Source organism: Melospiza georgiana, chromosome 1 (genome assembly GCF_028018845.1).
Source record: "Melospiza georgiana isolate bMelGeo1 chromosome 1, bMelGeo1.pri, whole genome shotgun sequence".
Classification (NCBI taxonomy): domain Eukaryota; kingdom Metazoa; phylum Chordata; class Aves; order Passeriformes; family Passerellidae; genus Melospiza; species Melospiza georgiana.
In genome coordinates, this window is record NC_080430.1 from 2,413,860 (window position 1) to 2,430,219 (window position 16,360).

Below are 16,360 nucleotides of genomic sequence, written 5' to 3' on the forward strand. Positions count from 1 at the left end.
CATTGATAAATTGGAGAGGATGGGATAAGGGAAGATACATCTGATTTACTTAATGTGATGCAGCGCAAGCAGCCACAATGAGAGATGTCAGACACGTCCTACCAGGAACTTCTGCCTATAAATGGTGATGCAGCAGTGGAAATTCAAATCACTGCAGGCCACCACAGTCCCTTCAATCCGTTGACTTCAGCGGGGTCACACCCACAACTGGTTCTACCTTAAGATTTTTAAGCCAAGTGGTTTCAAACTCCTTCTTTTGTATCACACCAGTGAAGGAATGGGCTGCAGGATTTGGCTTCCATGAGTGGGAGCTGGAATCTGCCCCCAGCCCATCCACAGCGTGTTCACATCCACCATTTCTGCTTTTGCACCAGAGCAAGCCCAGCATCACCAGCAGGTGAAGCTTTTTGGGAAGCAGAGGGGAAAAAAAATTGAAATTGGGCATTTGCTGAGCAATTGCCTCTAGAGGTGAACAAATTTTCACCGCAACAGTGGGATTTACTTCATCCGGTCTAAGCTATTTATCTAATTTTCTGCTGGGATCAATGGCAAGAAACAAACTCAGAGGTGATTCATGGTGTTTAGGATGGTACCTAAGTTATGTTTGGTTAAGTGCCCTCTGGGTGTATCTGTGACTTCAGCTGCTGAGCTCGGAGCAGATAATGAGCTCTTCCATGGGTCCAGACTGATGATGTGAAATCCACCGTGAGTCAAGGAGGCGAAGCTACAACCTGATCATCATCTCAGATGGGCTGGAAGCTGTGCTCCTTCCCTCCAAGCTGGGGTCAGGCTGGAACCAGCTCAGTGGTTGGGGACTCCTCCCCATCCAAGGGGATTTTAACAAAGCCTGTGGGTGCTTGTTTGGGTTTGTTATGTAATTAATCATCCCTGCGGTGATCCAATGTAAGGGGCTGAGCAGCTGCTACTAAAGTCAATGAAAAATGCCTGAGTGAATTCTGTTCATCACCCTGAGCACACCCAGGGGGTTCCAGTCCTGGGTGTGACACTCCCCATCCCTGAGGGGGAAAAAATCCTGCCAGGGCTCTGGGAGCTGGGCCCATGGTTTTGGAGGAGGGGGCTTGGGCCATTGCTCACTGCTACACATGAATTTGGGAGGTGTCTTTGGAAAACTGAGATCCCTCTCCACTGCCCACACTGGGTGTCTCAAGTCAGGGTTTCCACTGCACCAGTGAGAAAATTTAGCCAGTGATGAGTGAGGTGCCATCCTTCCCTACAGGAGATGGTCTGAATGCCACCCAGAGGTGCCTTCTGCCTCAGCTTCTCCTGTGAAAACAGCAGGACACTACTTATGGAAGGGTCTTGGCATTTCACTCAATAATACAAACATCTGGTGACATTTTACAGGTGCCCTGCAGTGTCCTGTTGGGGTCCAGATGTTGTTTCAATGGCCTAAGACCCACACAGATCATAAACCTGGGCAGAGACCTATGGGTGTCCAAAATAACCCAAGATGTGTTTGTGTAGCCAATTGAATTGGGCGCTTCTCTGGATGTGGTTTTCTGTCAGACCTTCTCCCTCACCTTGGTGTGGGGCTCCAGTTTATAACCAAAAGGAAAACATCATTGATTTCCAACAAATGGGACTGGCCATCTTCAGCTCTGTGCTCCCTGGTGTCCTTCCCTGGCGAGGTTTGTCCTCAGGCAGATGGTTTGTACCAGGGGTGTCTCTGGCAGGATGGGGGAAAGGGACAAGGTGTCACCCAACAAAGGAACAGATGTGAAAAATAAAAGTGAGAAAGGACCATAACTCCATCCTCTCCCATGCTGCTATCCAGCCTCTCCTTCAGCTGAACAGATGGGCCCCATCAGTTCCACATCCAGCTTATTCAAGACAGTGGTGTTACCTGCGAGGGGTGAATTTGGCCTCATCTCTTTTCTTTCTATGAAAGAAATGGAAAGTTTAGGAGTTTGGTTGTTTTGTTGGGTTTTGCTCTTTTTTTTTTTTTTTTTTTTCCTTAGTTTGGTTTAGTTTTAGAATTTGGGGGCTTCTCTTTCTCAGAGAAAATGAAAATATGGGGAGGGAAGAACATTTTTGATGCTTGATCCCAGTTATCTCTCTCACTGAGTGTCGTGCCCAGCACTGACAGTCTTCTCCAAAGCATTTTGAAATCTCCCAAATTGCTTCCACTCCTCATGGGAAGCTTCACGTGCAGAACTAAAGCAGTTGGGATTTAATATTTGGAGGGGATTGCAGAGACAACCACACCACAAAAGGCAATATGGCACAGAAATCCCTGAGTCAGCACCGACCACGTCAGCCCTGCAGTGCTGTCGTCTAAGCTGAGCTCTGCAGATTTTCTGTATTAACAAACCCCAGAAAACAATTTCTTCTGCCTCTCAAACTCAAATGTTATTGGTGTTTTCATTGCATTCAGAGGTATTGCCACAGAAATGTCCCTGGATTATGTTACGTTTGTTATGTGTCTTCATATTCTTATCATGCCCACATCCTTAAATTAATATACAGGAGAAAAACTCTGAGCTTTGGGTCACTTTTTTTTTTTTATTTATTTTTAGCTTCAAATTGGTTTCAATGCTGAAAATCTGGTGTTTGATGTCACTGGGGATATTCAGGGTTGCAGCATGAGCACTCTGCAGGAGCTGGGAGCTGTGAATCCACTCCCAGGGTCTGCACTATGGAAATTACTCCAGACTTCCCTTGATGCTTTTACAAAATCCATTTGGGAGGATGAAAACAGGGCCATGAAAGGCACCAAACCCAAGTGCCCTGCTCAGATCTGTCATTCCTGAGCTCCAGCAGCTGCTGGGATGAGATGTGAGGGAGTGTTGGATGAAGGGAGAGAAGGTGGGCTGGGCAGGACAAGACCTCATCTCTTCTTCATACCTATAATTTCCTATTTTCTACCTCCCTCCAAGCCAAATCTTGGTTGCTTTAGTTGTGACTTTTCATCATGGGAGTCTCTCTTTTTTCCAGATTTCCCCTCTCTCACTGGAAGCAGCGGTGGCATCTGGCTGAATTGTTTTATCCACACCTCAACCCTTCCATCCTCCTGTTCCCTGCCCTCCCTGGTGTTCTCCAGCAAAGTTCCTGCTCTGCAGCTCCTCACTCCCAGTTCAGGTCTCCATAAACAGCTGTGGGGTGCAGATTCCTCAGTTTGGTGGGAAATGGGGGCTCCTCTGGCCTCCATTGCAATGAAAGGGTGTTTAATCCTCATTCCCGCCCCTCTCAGTGTCTTCCTGGCTTGGTTAAGTTTCCTTAAATTTCCAATTTCCCACTTTCCTGCGTTTTCCAGAGGGTTCTTTGGTGCATCTCCACTTTGGAGGAGGAGACTTTTTTCTCAAGCATGAACAAGAGGCCAGGAGTTGATTCCCAGGCAGTGGCACCTACAGTGGGATTTGAAATACAAAGTTAGATGCTTAAAGGCAGGTATCCACATGTGTGCTCGGTGCCTAAACCCCCATAGAAACCAAATTATGGGCTCCATTTGCCTAAACCCAGCGTTTAGAGCTGAACTAAATTATTGAAATAGGTGTCTAGAGCCATCTGGGATGCTCCAGGGTAACCCAGGGGCTCCTGAAAGCTACTCTGGAGGAATGTGGGATTCCCTTGGATCCCAGGGCAGATTTGGAAGGCCCATGCAGATGGTTCTCCATCAGAGATGGGTGTTTAGATGTCTGAATCCCATGCAGACACAGGCTTGTGTGTGTCTTCATCCACGAGCAGGATCCCACTCCAGATTCCAAACTCTCTTTAGATTCTCTGAGGTGGAAAACTGGTCATGGTCTCAGTTCTCACTTCAACCAACCAAAATCAGGCACAAGTGTCTCAAGGGGAGCAGAAGGCGAACCTGTTCTGTAAAAATAATTGTTTCAATCTACTTTACTGCCTGGTTTATCATGGCTGTGACCCCAAGGGAGCATCTCTGCTCTTCCTGCTGAGGAGCACATAAAGGGAATGGACAGGTCCCACCAAATCATCCACAGGCAAAATCCTGCCCTTAGGTGGACACCACCCAGATGGAGAAAGCTCCCGAAGCCACAAGGGTCTGTTCCACCTCTGTGATCTCCTCCTCTGTCTCTGTGGACCTTTACTTACACCAAGGAAGGTCTTGGACAGCCCTGCATGGAAGTGGGGAAAGCGTGAGGAGAAGCTTTCCCCGTTTCCGTTCCTTTTACGAGTTTCTTCTTATTATTTATTAGTATTTATTTATTTCTCTCCATTCATTCCACTCCACCAAAAATCCTGAAGGCAGATCTGCTGCAGACACGGGCTGAGCAAGCAGCTGAGTGTCACCCATGGTTTTGAGGGATGGTGTCAGAGCTTCTTGCCAGCATTTGCCACCTGCTGCTGCCCCTTGGAAAGCACGAGAGGTTTGAGATCAGCCCCCCCCAAAAACTCCAAAATCAGATAAAATCCTCCTGATCTCTGCTGTAGTCCTGGTTGTCCCCGTCCCCAGCTGATGGCAGCTCAGCCTTCACCTCCTCATCCCAGTGGGATCCCACTCCATCAGTCCCTTGTGGCGTCACTTTCTGTCCCTCCCAGGACCCAACCTGCCCAAACAAGCCCTGCTGGAGCTTTGGACTCTCTGACAAGCCCACCAGCAGTGTGGAAGGCACAAAACACAAAGCCTGTAGCACCCCAGGGGATTCCCCCACGGTACAAAACGTGCTTGTCCAGCGCTCAGGGACAAGTCTCTTCTTGTGAGTGTTGTTTTTTTTTTGCTGTTGCTTTCCCTTCCCACAGACTGTCTGCCTGATTGCATCGCCTCCTTCAAAGCTCCATCACTGTCTGTGACCCCTGCCCTCACCCCCGTGTACAGATTGCATGTATGATACAACCTGGAATTCCAAAGCTATTGTACAAAGTAGAGTTGTCACCTTTTTTTTCTTTTTTTTTTTTTTTTTTTTCCTCCCTCTCAGTATTTTGTTAAGTCTGATGATTTTTTTATGATTATTTATTTTATGAATAAATGTATATATTAGTAAGAGTATATATTTGCTGAAATAACTCATCGGGACAGTGTTGTTGCTCTGCTGTTGTGCTTGTGACCTCATTGGCTTTTACCCCATTTTCTACTGACAGCACATTAGCAATGTCTTGTAACTGTTTTTTTGTTACCAGTTAAGTTTGATAGATGTGTTAACTTTATAATTAAAATCTAAAAAAAAACAAAAAGTGCATTAATTTTAATTAATTCTGCGTTTGGGTGCTTTTTCCCAGTGTTCCCTAGTGTTGACTGGATGGAATTTCATATCACAGGCTGAAATTCAGCTGGGTTATAAGAAATGAGAAATGAGGTTATGAGAAATAAGAAATAAATATGACTTCCTCTTATGGGACAGGAATTGTGTGCTTTGGAAGAAGAGATTGTCACTTCTACTGTCACCATTTAACTCATGAACAGTTCCTGTGGGAGGTGACTACACAAATATAAATAAAACAAATCCATTTTCACTGCCATGAGTCCGTTTCTTAGCTGAACATCACCATTCCGGGACCCAGCTTCTTCCCCCAGAGCAATAAAAAGCCAACATGGCAAAGGGATGAGTTTTCACAATGTCTCTGGAAGAAGAAGAAATTTCACGTTGGTTTTGCCAATTCTAATCACTCCTTCCTTCCTCTGTTATTACTTTATGTTGGGAGCCTTGAACCTGCTCTAAAACCAACCTTGATAACTTCTTTATAACTGACAGAGGGATTTAAACACATCCAGAGATTTATCCCAATTATTTAAACCACAGACCTGAGCTGGAATAAATCACCTTCTGGAGAAATCTGCTTTCTTACGGAGGCTCTAAATGAACACATCTATAAATGTGTTCATTTATAATTTATTGTGTAAATGCAAAACAGCTTTTTCCTGGGAAGGGGAGTGGGCAGCACGCTGGGACAGAATATCCCCCTCCCAGAAACACCCCCCATGCCTGGCTTTGAGCAACACAGGCCAAACACCACAGAGAGCTTTCAGCATTCCGGGCTCAGCATATTTTCCAGAAATAAATGATAAACATTCTTATTAAAGAGCACTTGAGATAAGCGTATTTGTTAAGCTGCGTTGCCTGCTTTGCCAGGTTTGAGCAAGAATCTTTTTTTCCTTTTTTTTTTTTTTTTGAACCTAAATAGGAAACACTAAGACATGAGTGGACATCTCAGTTACTCTCAGCTTACAGATACTGTGAGCCCCTCCAGATCATTTTAGGAATGAAATAAAACAGTCTTATTAACTTATTGCTGCCTCATGACCTGGACTTTTCATTATTAGGGAAACTCTTGAAGTTTCCTTTTGTTTTTGTAGAATTATTCCCCCATGGGAAGGCAGCACAAACTATGGTCACATTTAGCCATGGCAATGGCCTTTGCTCAAGACAAATCAGCTCACAAAAGTCACCCATAACTGCTCCACAACCAAGTAGGAGATATTTGACACGAGAGCCAAGAGCCAAACCTCATCCCCAGGCATAATTTAAGGACTGAGGTGCTGCAGAGAGGTACCAGGAGCCTGAGAGCCAGAAGATTTGAGAGCTCCATGTTCCTTTGAGAAACAGTGCACTGAACTTGGTGAAGCTTGGTCACCAGCAAAAAAAAAAATCATAGAATTAGAACTGAAAAGAGAATTAGATTTAGAATTAGAATGAATTAGAATTAGAATTTTAGAATTAGAATTATTAGAAATAGAGTGGTTTAGGTTGGAAGGGACCTTGAAGTTCATCTCATTCCAACCCCCTGCCATGGGCAGGGACACCTTCCACTGTGCCAGGGTGCTCCAAGCCCTGTCCAGCCTGGCCATGGACATTTCCAGGGATCCAGGGGCAGCCACAGCTGCTCTGGGCACCCTGTGCCAGGGCCTCAGCACCCTCACAGCAGAGAATTTCTGCTGTATCTCACCTAATTTCCCCCTCTTCGAGCATGAAGACATTTCCCATTCTCCTGTCACTACAGTTCCTGATGAAGTGTCCCTCTCCAGCTTTCATGCAGCTGCTTCAGATCCTGGAACGTGCTGTGACCTTCTCCCCAGGCTGAACAGCCTCAAATTTCTCAGCCTTTCACCTCAGCACTGATTGAGCTACTCCTCAGCAAACCATGGCCAGGTTCACCCTTCTGGCAGCACTTCATCCCCTCTCCTGACTGCTTTCCATGCACAAACAGCACCTCAAACCAGCCTGGGATGTGCCAGATCCACAGGATCCGTGCAGATTGTTCTGTACCTGAGTTCTTTGCACCAGTCTGGTGGAAACCAACCACTCCCAATGTGAGTGATGCCTCAGGTTTAGCTTTTATATTTTCAGATTCTGTGCTGCTTTAGTGTGTGGGTCTGAGCTCCACATCAGGGCATGGTGAGCTCTGTGCACAGAGCAGGGAGACAAAACAATTCCTGCTCCAGCTGGGCACCAAGGACAAATGACCCAAATCTCAGCCCCAGAGTACAAACACCGTGGGCTGGAGAGAGAAAAACAAGCAGGGTGGGACTGCCTGGGCTAAAGCTGGAATGGGACAATGAACTGCAAGGTGCAAATGGAGCAGAACTGATCCCAGGGAGAGACCCCGGGAGCGCTCGTGCATTTTGGGGCCGTTTTGGTTCATCTTGGGTGCAGCCCTGGCTGGGCTCTGGTGCTGCCCAAGGTGCATCCATGGAGGCCTTTGAATAAATACCTTATACTTTAATACTTTACACTAATGAATACTTTATTCTGTAGCTCTATCTAGTCTCTGTGCTAGGCCAGCCTTCACAAGGCATCCTGAGCAAGGCCCCCAAAACCTCCATGAAGTCACAGCCTTGCTCCACAGCCTCCATGGGCTGCAGGGAGTGGGGCTCAGCTCATGGATTCACCCAGCCCAGTGAAGGAGCCCACAGAACCACAAACAGGCGCGGGGATGCCCTCCAGGCTCTGCCTGTCCTCTGGGTGCTGCTCCATGGGTCTGTGTCATGTCTGGGAGCTCCAGGGAGATGTCTCAGATCCCTCAGGATATTCACCAGGCATTAGACACTCCAGCCAAGTGACTGAGCCCAATTTGCCTGAACTTGAGGTCTGACTATCAAGTTCCTGTTATTGTTCACACTGAGTTCAGGGATTCATTTCACCATGAGGGCTGAGTGCTGCCTGTATCCTGTCACAGACATCTTTTATGAAAAATCCTTTCCTTGGGATTTTTTCTCCTGAGAAGCTGGGAGGCCTCAGGAATAAAATGTAAACATTGATTATCTGCTGCTGTGGAATGTAACAGGTGGATCTTTGATTGGTCCATGTTGGTTGTTATTACTTAATGGCCAATCACAGCCCAGCTGGCTCAGACAGAAAGCCCAAGCCACAAACCTTTGTTATCATTCTTTCTTATTCTATTCTTAGCCAGCCTGCTGATGAAATCCTTTCTTCTATTTTTTAAGTACAGTTTTAATGTAATATATATCATAATGAATCAGCCTTCTGAAGCATGGAGTCAGATCCTCATCTCTTCCCTCATCCTGAGCGCCCTGTGAACACCGTCGCAGTGAAATCCCTTTGGAAATCTGGATTTGGCACGTCCAGACCCTCTGGGAGGTCTGTGTCCTTCTGGATTGGCAGGGGGACACCCAGAGGGATGGCAGTGAGACACCACAGATGGTTCTGGACACCTGTGTTCAGTCAGGCACCTGGAAAATCCCATCTCCACTGGCTGCAGCAGGAGCTCAGAGCTTTGAGCACGAGCAGGCAGCACTTTGCATCCTGCCACCCAAATGATGATGTCTTCATCTGCAAGTCGGATCCCGCTTGAGCAATCAGTCCAAGCCAACATCCTTTGAAGCTGTGAAATCCAGCTGAAAGCAGCTCCTGACCAGCAGCTCACCAGGCCATAAAGAAACACTCTGTGACCCAATGAAATCTGAAAGCTCTGCCATCTCACTGCTACCCAGCCTGGCTCTGGAATTTGCTTACTGATGTCTTTTATTTGCAGGTGTGGAAGGGTTTTTTCCCCCCACCATGCAGTCATGTGAAGGCACAGAGCCAGGTTTGCATTCCACAGGGCTTCAATCCGGTCTGGGATTTGCCTGGGAGTGTCAGCAGGTGAAGTGCTCACTAATGAACTCGGTGGTGGTGTTAGGGTGAGGTCAGCTCAGTTCCTCCTCAAGTTGGTTTTGTGCAAGGGCAGCAAGGTTAAATCACTTTAATGGCGATTTAGAACAGATCTGTGGTCTGGGCTTGACCCTCTTGAGTCCTTGTGCCATTCCTCCAGGTTCAGGAACATCCCAAAACCCTGAATTCCATCTCCTCTTTTGTCAGACAGGAGGCACAGCAAGGCTGTGTTGGCTACACCTCACCAAGCCCTTGAGCTCTCAAAAATCCACTTGCTCTGTAATTTATTTTTTTCCTGGAATATGTGAGATAATTCTCAATCCTGTGTGTGGGAAAGAGAGGTGGTGGTGAAGAAGTGCCAGCTTTGCTGCAGTGAGAATTTCCTTCATGCAGGAATCCAGGGAGAGCCTTGAACCTGTTTGTTCTGTCCTAATCAATGCAGCTGCTTTGTGCAGGAAGTGCCTTTCATCCTGGGAATGCCAAGGCCTTTCTGGCAGCATATGGAAATCCAGGTCCAGGGCTCCCCTCCCTATCAGACAAAGGCTTGAAGCCCTCTCTGAGTCACCAGGGACTGATAACTCCAGCCTGGTCTTGAGCAACCCCGCAGGAATTCCAGTTTCAACAAACTGCTGCTTTCCAGAGGACAAATGCTTCCTGTGGAATTTCTGTTCCTCAAGCTGCTCCTTCATGAGCAACACACCCAGATTCCAGGTGTGTTTCCAGATTCCAGAAATTTATTTATTTCTAAAAATGCCTATCAAAAATAAAGAAGCAGCTTGGGTCCTACTTGTTTTTCAGACCCAGGGTCACAGAAGGGACCACATGGGACACTTTGGTTAATCAGGATGAAGATGGGGGAGTTTTTTTGACCAAGAATTGTCACTGTGAGTGCAGAATTTAATGAGACACAGCCCCTTCAAGCACCTACAGATAGTTTTACCTTCCACATTTCCATGCCAGGACTTTGCAGGGGATTTCTCTCTGCTGTGCTTCCCTCAGTGTCCCTTGGGACAACGCGGTGTCGTGATGAAGTGGGGAGGGCAGGACGAGTAAATAGTCCTGAAGTGGGGAAGGGAAGGACTTTGGCTGACACTGAACAGCTAAATCAACAAGGAAACTCGTTCCTGGTCCAGCCATGGAGTGGGAACACCACCCTGCAAGCACCACAGTCACACAGGAGGAGTTTGGCACACGAAGCTAACCTTCAGGCTTGTTAATGAATGATAATTGAGTGGTCCTCAAGAGCTCTGAGTAAGTTCCCCAGGTCCCAGCTGCTGTTCCAGGCTGGCAGGGGCTGCTGGGCACACCTTGCCTTAGCAGCAGATGTTGTTCCTCCTGGGGGAAGATACAGGTTACTCATTAAAAGGCAGCAGGCACTCCAAACACAGAATAAAATGTGACCAAAGGACTGGCTGTGCAGCTTGGATGGATTAGTTTCCCTCCCCTTTAATCAGGATGTTTTGATAGCTGGGGAGCACAATGAGATCCAGGTGTCATTGTTGCTATCACAGCCTCCATCACAATGATAATCCTTGCTTTGTGGTGGTGCCTCTGGGCTCATCACCATCCTAAGACCATCCCTCGTGTGCTGGGTGATGCCCAAACACAGCACAGGGTGGTGGACCCTGCCCCAAAGAACTTCCAGGCCCAGGGATCTGGTTTGGGCTATCTCTGTTTCCATCCACAGTGATGCTGATAATTAAAACCAGTTCTCAATCATTGCTGTGGGCTCAGCCATTTGTCTGTAAAAACAGCTGTACCCAAGGTGGACACACAGCTCTCCACGTCAAGCAGATGTCTTGCAAGTCACCTAAATGTAGTAAAACATCAGATTATTAACAGCACAATTACTGGTTAACTAGAAAAAAAGTCAGGTCCACCTTTCACCATCATTTATCAAGCCTGTAATGTCAAGGAAATGACTTTTTTTTTCCCTTGTGGCTTGCAATTAGTACAAGCCAATAAAAATCTGAACGTTCTGCTAGCTCATCAGGCAGGTGGTTAGAGCTTGCTGGCATGGAGAAGGTGGGAACTGCTCTGTAAGCACAGGTTACGTGGTGCAAGCTGGCACAATCCACCAAAGAAATCCTCGGGGCAGCCAGGCTTTGGGACACAGCAGTGCTGAGAGGTGAATGTGGATCCAACACCCATTTCTCATCATATTACACCCAGGAGACATCCACTGTAATTAGGGTGAGAGCAACAGAAAGGAGGTTTTCTGCTCATGGGGTTTGATGGCAGAAATCTCTGCCACAGGGAGGTGTGGGTATTTAAATTTATCTGAATTTAAGAAGCAACTGGGCAGCGTTCAGCAAAGAAAGACACGTGAGGAGGTTTCACATGAAAGATTCAAATCTTCCATGGGAAATCCATGGGAGTTGGGTGGAAGTGTCACCATGGGTTTGTCCTCTTCTCCTTCCCTTTTCCTACACCTGGCCTGTGTCAGAAACAGGAGACGGGGCAACACAACCTGATCCAGCCCAGCTGATGATAAATCCATGGACATAAATGTGAAACAGGTCCCGTGAGACTACTATTCCTTCAACACCTCATGGCGGAGTGGCTTTCAGAAAAAGGCGATTTCTTCTCCCAGTCTGACTGAAAAAAAACGAAGACAGTGGTCATTCCACCTGACTTTGAAAAGATTAAAATCCTGACAAATCTTTACAGCCAAGGAAAAGCGGGACATGTCCAGCAAGGGATTTTCATGGCCAACCCTGGGTATCTGTTTTAGGAGATGAATCTCCCCTTGGGGTGACTCTCCTCTCCCCTGACCACAAAACAAGCCTGGGCTGACTGACTTGGACCTGGAATCTCACTTTTAGAGGTGCAAATTAGGGCTGATGAAACCTTCCCAAAATTGCATGAATCAGATTTGCAGGATTCTCCATTGTGAGGCAGAACTTAGAGAAAGTTGCCTCAAATGTTGGATTGTACTGTATCCAAAAAAAAAGTATAAAACACTAAAGGAAATGCACATATGTTTCAGAAGTGTTTTGCATGAGTTAAATAAATTTTGGTATCAAAATTTCCTTTGAACATGTTGGCTCCTGGCCCAAAAATGGTTCTCCCTGAGAAGTCTACAATGCCTCCCATAAGAAGGAAAACCTCTTGATAATCACAGGACCTGAAGAGTGAAGGCCACCTCTAACTAGGGAGAAACCTGCAGCTGAAGACACCAAAACAAATCCAATTCTTTACCAAAAAATGCCCTCAGTGTCGGCCCAGGCTATGAAATAATAAATCCTTAATGGCATTAATCTGAACAGCTGCTGAAGAAGCACAAAAGGCTTGAGTTGAGTCAGCTGGATTTCAACTCCGTGGCTGCAAGGAAGATTCAGACCTTGCAGGAGGTGCTCAAACCCAGCCCTCACCTTGCTGGATCTTTCCCTGTGTGCCAGTGGTGGAGGGTGGGCTCCTCTTCCAGATCCAAAGTGATCTGAGCTGCTGTCTTCCACTTGCACAAGGATTTCTGTTGGATTTTTCTGTTGGATTCAGGAGCTAAATCCAAATTGGGGGTGATTTTGAAGAGTAAATTTAAGGGACTGTAAGTCCACGAGCTCCACAAACTCAGTCCATTCTGCTATTTTTAAAGAAAAATGTGGATTTTCCATGGAAAGAGAGAGGAAATTTGGGACATTTCATTCCTAACCTGCTGCAGACTGACCACCAAGCAGAATTAAATGATTAAATTATTAAATGATTTGTGAGGACAGAGGAACTTGCACTTATTCCAGTTCCATGACCTCTTAGTCTCAGGAATGTGCAACTCCATAGGAAAGTCCTCCTTTGTTGGGAATACTCTGAAGTGTTCAGATCACACGATGGTCTTTAACTTTAAACTTCTCAATACAAACAGAAAGCAAAAGTTGTCTCAGACTTTGGATAATTTGAATCTTGGATATTTGACAGATTAAAACCTTGGGAATCAGCAGTTTGGAGAAACAGCGGAGATTGGAACTGAATCTTCTCTAGGTGTGTTCTCCATGCTCTAAATTCATGGTTGGACGTTCTTTGGGGACTCCACTCCAGACTGGAACTGAATCTTATCTAGGTGTGTTCCCCATGCTCTAAATTCATGGTTGGATGTTCTCTGGGGACTCCACTCCATCTAGGACACTCCTCACTTTGAAATCCCTGCATTAAAGACCATCTCTTCCTTAATTTTCCTCTGACCTCCAAAGTGACCTCATTAGCACCAATTTTTCAACAGTGCCACCATGGGCAAAAAGAGCTCCATAGACAATTTATTCCACCCTCTTCAACCCATGGAGATGCCTCAAAACCCACCCCTGAAGCAGAGTACCCACTGAGGTGGTGAAAAACCAACTCCAAGCATCTGGTCTAACAAGGACGAGAGCGCAAATCCATAAATAAGCATTTTTCCATATGATTTGACTTCCATTTTTTGTCCTCCTTGCTCACCAGGGCAGCAGGGAGAGACATCTGGTGGCTGAATGATTTCCTGCAAGGCAAATTGCAGGAGATGTGTGTTTGGGGAGGTGTTTTGGGAAGGGGGATGTCTCAAGAAGAACGTGTCCCTTAAGAGATGTGACGCCACTGAGTTTGCCTGAAGCACCATCGTGCGCTGCCACATCTCCCTCTTCAATAGCAAACCTTCCATGTGTTCCTTGGGGCAAAAAAATGTGCCAAAATGTGCCTGTTGATACTATGGATCTCTTCCTGTTGCCTCAAATGTTGGATTTTACAGCCTGTATGTCTCATCCCAGCCCTCTCTCATTTCAGCTCAGAGGGCATCCAAGGGAGGATAATCAATCCCATCTTGATTTGTCCTTTTCTAAATAAAATATTGGGGAAAAAGAAGGTTTCTCCCACTAGGCTTCAAAAGAAGCTCTTCTGCCCTTGGCAGCAGAGGTCCAGTTGGGGCAGAGGGTTGGTTCATCCCTGCAGTCCTGCAAGACAAAATCTGGCTGAAGAGAAGAGCTGCAGCACTAAAACCAGGATCTGGAATTGAATCCTGCAGAGGGACTCTCAATAATTCCTCCAAATTCTCCACTCTCATGACATGAAGCCTTCTCAAGAGCTCCAGGTGTTAGAGCCAGGGCATTGATGATCCAGACACACCTTAGATGGTTGTAAAAGAGTCACCAGCACAGGGATCAATTTGATCTTGACTTTCCAGATCAAAAATTCCAAATTGACCTGGAATTTTCCTCTCAGAGGATGAAAATAATAGGGAAGAAAAAGTGCCCCAAATGAGCATTCTGCACTGTTTCCCCACACTATGTTGTTTTCCCTTTACTCCTGACACCCCTAGATCTGAAGTGCAGCATTTCCATTATCCTTATTTCATTTTCTTTTTCTGGGATTTGCTGAGGTACCTGGATTTTCAGTGGGTGTTGTAGGCTGTAAAGTGCCCATCACCAGAGGTGCTTCCATAGAGACAGAGACTCTTTGCTCCTCTGTGTTGGACAAGGTTTTCAGATCAACATTTCTGAGGTCAGCTTTGGGCATCAACCACCCACCAGTGCCAACAGTCCTTCTCCATGCCTTCCCACCACTTTTCCTTTTGATAATAAATCATGGTCAGGGACACTTTCCACTAACCCAGGGTGCTCCAAGCCCTGTCCAGCTGATCTGGAGCATTTCCAGGGTTGAGCAGCCAAAGTTCAGCTGTGTGACCACATCACACACCTCAGGTTCTTCATCACATCTCCATCCACACCTTCTCTGTGATGGAGCAGAGGTTGCTCACCTTTATTTTACAAGTGAGGAGCAGAAGCACAAAGAAACCAGGATATGGTTTGTTTCGCTTGGTTTTGGTCTCCTAAAGCTGAGGAGTTGAGTCTCTTGCTGCCTTCTGGAGAGGCAGATGGAGATGTCTCATTCTGCAAAAGCTGCTGAAGTGAGGCTGATGTGACACACCAGGCATTAGAGTCATCCTCTGCCCCCAAAATGAATGGAATAAATCTCTTTCCAGACGACCAGAACTCTATAATTAAGCAGAAAGTGAAAGACTACCTTGGACTAGACATCAATTTTTGGTAAATAATGTGAGATGGGTCCCACAGCAAATAACTCCCCCAGTGTTGCACTTGCATTGCAGGGATTGAATCCCCACATTCCAAGGGCCAACCCAACCCTTGTAATTTGCTTTTTGCCAATACTTGATCCACATATTGGCTCTTGCAACACACCGGACATGCAGCCCGTGCTCTCCAGAGCCATCCATCCATATCCTCAGGGACTGCAGAAATGATTGCAGCAGGAAAAGGCCCCTGAGGTTCATTCTGAGCATAACTTGATGAGATAAGGCTCAGCCTACGTCACAGATGGGAGGCTGCAAACCCTCCACCACCACAGGGCACAATCTAATCTAACGACTCCGTTTGTCTGATCTCTCCTAATTTTTGCTGATCTAGATGAGAAGGAGATCTTGTGTAGCCAGAAGCACATTTCTCTGCTCTGGCCATATCAGATGGCCCAATAAAAGATATTCACCCTCTCCACAAATTCTTGAGTGGCCTTAATCCTTGGTAGGGTTGATTTCCCCCTGCATTTATGGAGCATCTTTCAGGGGATGGACCAATTTCCCCAACAATACTTGACTGGAGGGAACATCCTCACACTTCCCCCCACAAAAAAAGCTAAGAATATTTATTTTCCATCAAAATGGGAGAACCCATGCAGACATCTCTCCTCTGGGGCAGTTGATATGGAGGCTCTGTGGCTCAGAGATGCTGCCTGAACATGTGCTGTGTGTTTTTATCACTCCCCATGGGCCATACATGGTTAAAAATCCACAATCAGCACCTCCACCAGGGACAGAAGGGATATTTCTGCAGGCAGGGCAGTGCCAAGCATTGGGGGCCAGCTTCCCACTGCTTAAAAACATTTTAAATCCAGGGCAGAACATGCATGTGGAGGGACCTGAGCCACACAAAAGACAATGCTTGGCAAGAGGTAATAATGGTATGGGGCAATTAATGGGAAGGTGGCAATTTCTGAGAAACCCAAGTACACCACTGAACTCAGGTGCACAGATTTTGCCCACAGGTGTCCTTCTGGCATCTTAAATGTTCATCTCAGGGACTGCAACAGCTTTTGTCTGAGGTGTTGTGATGGTGTTCACAGGGGTCTTAGGATGAGGGAAGAGACGAGAATCTGACTCCATGTTTCAGAAGGCTGATTTATTATTTTATGATATATATTACATTAAAACTACACTAAAAGAATAGAAGAAAGGATTTCACCAGAAGGCTAACGAAGAATAGAAAAAGAAAGAATGATAACAAAGGTTTGTGGCTCGGCTCTCTGTCCGAGCCAGCTGACTGTGATTGGCCATTAATTAGAAATAACTGCATGAG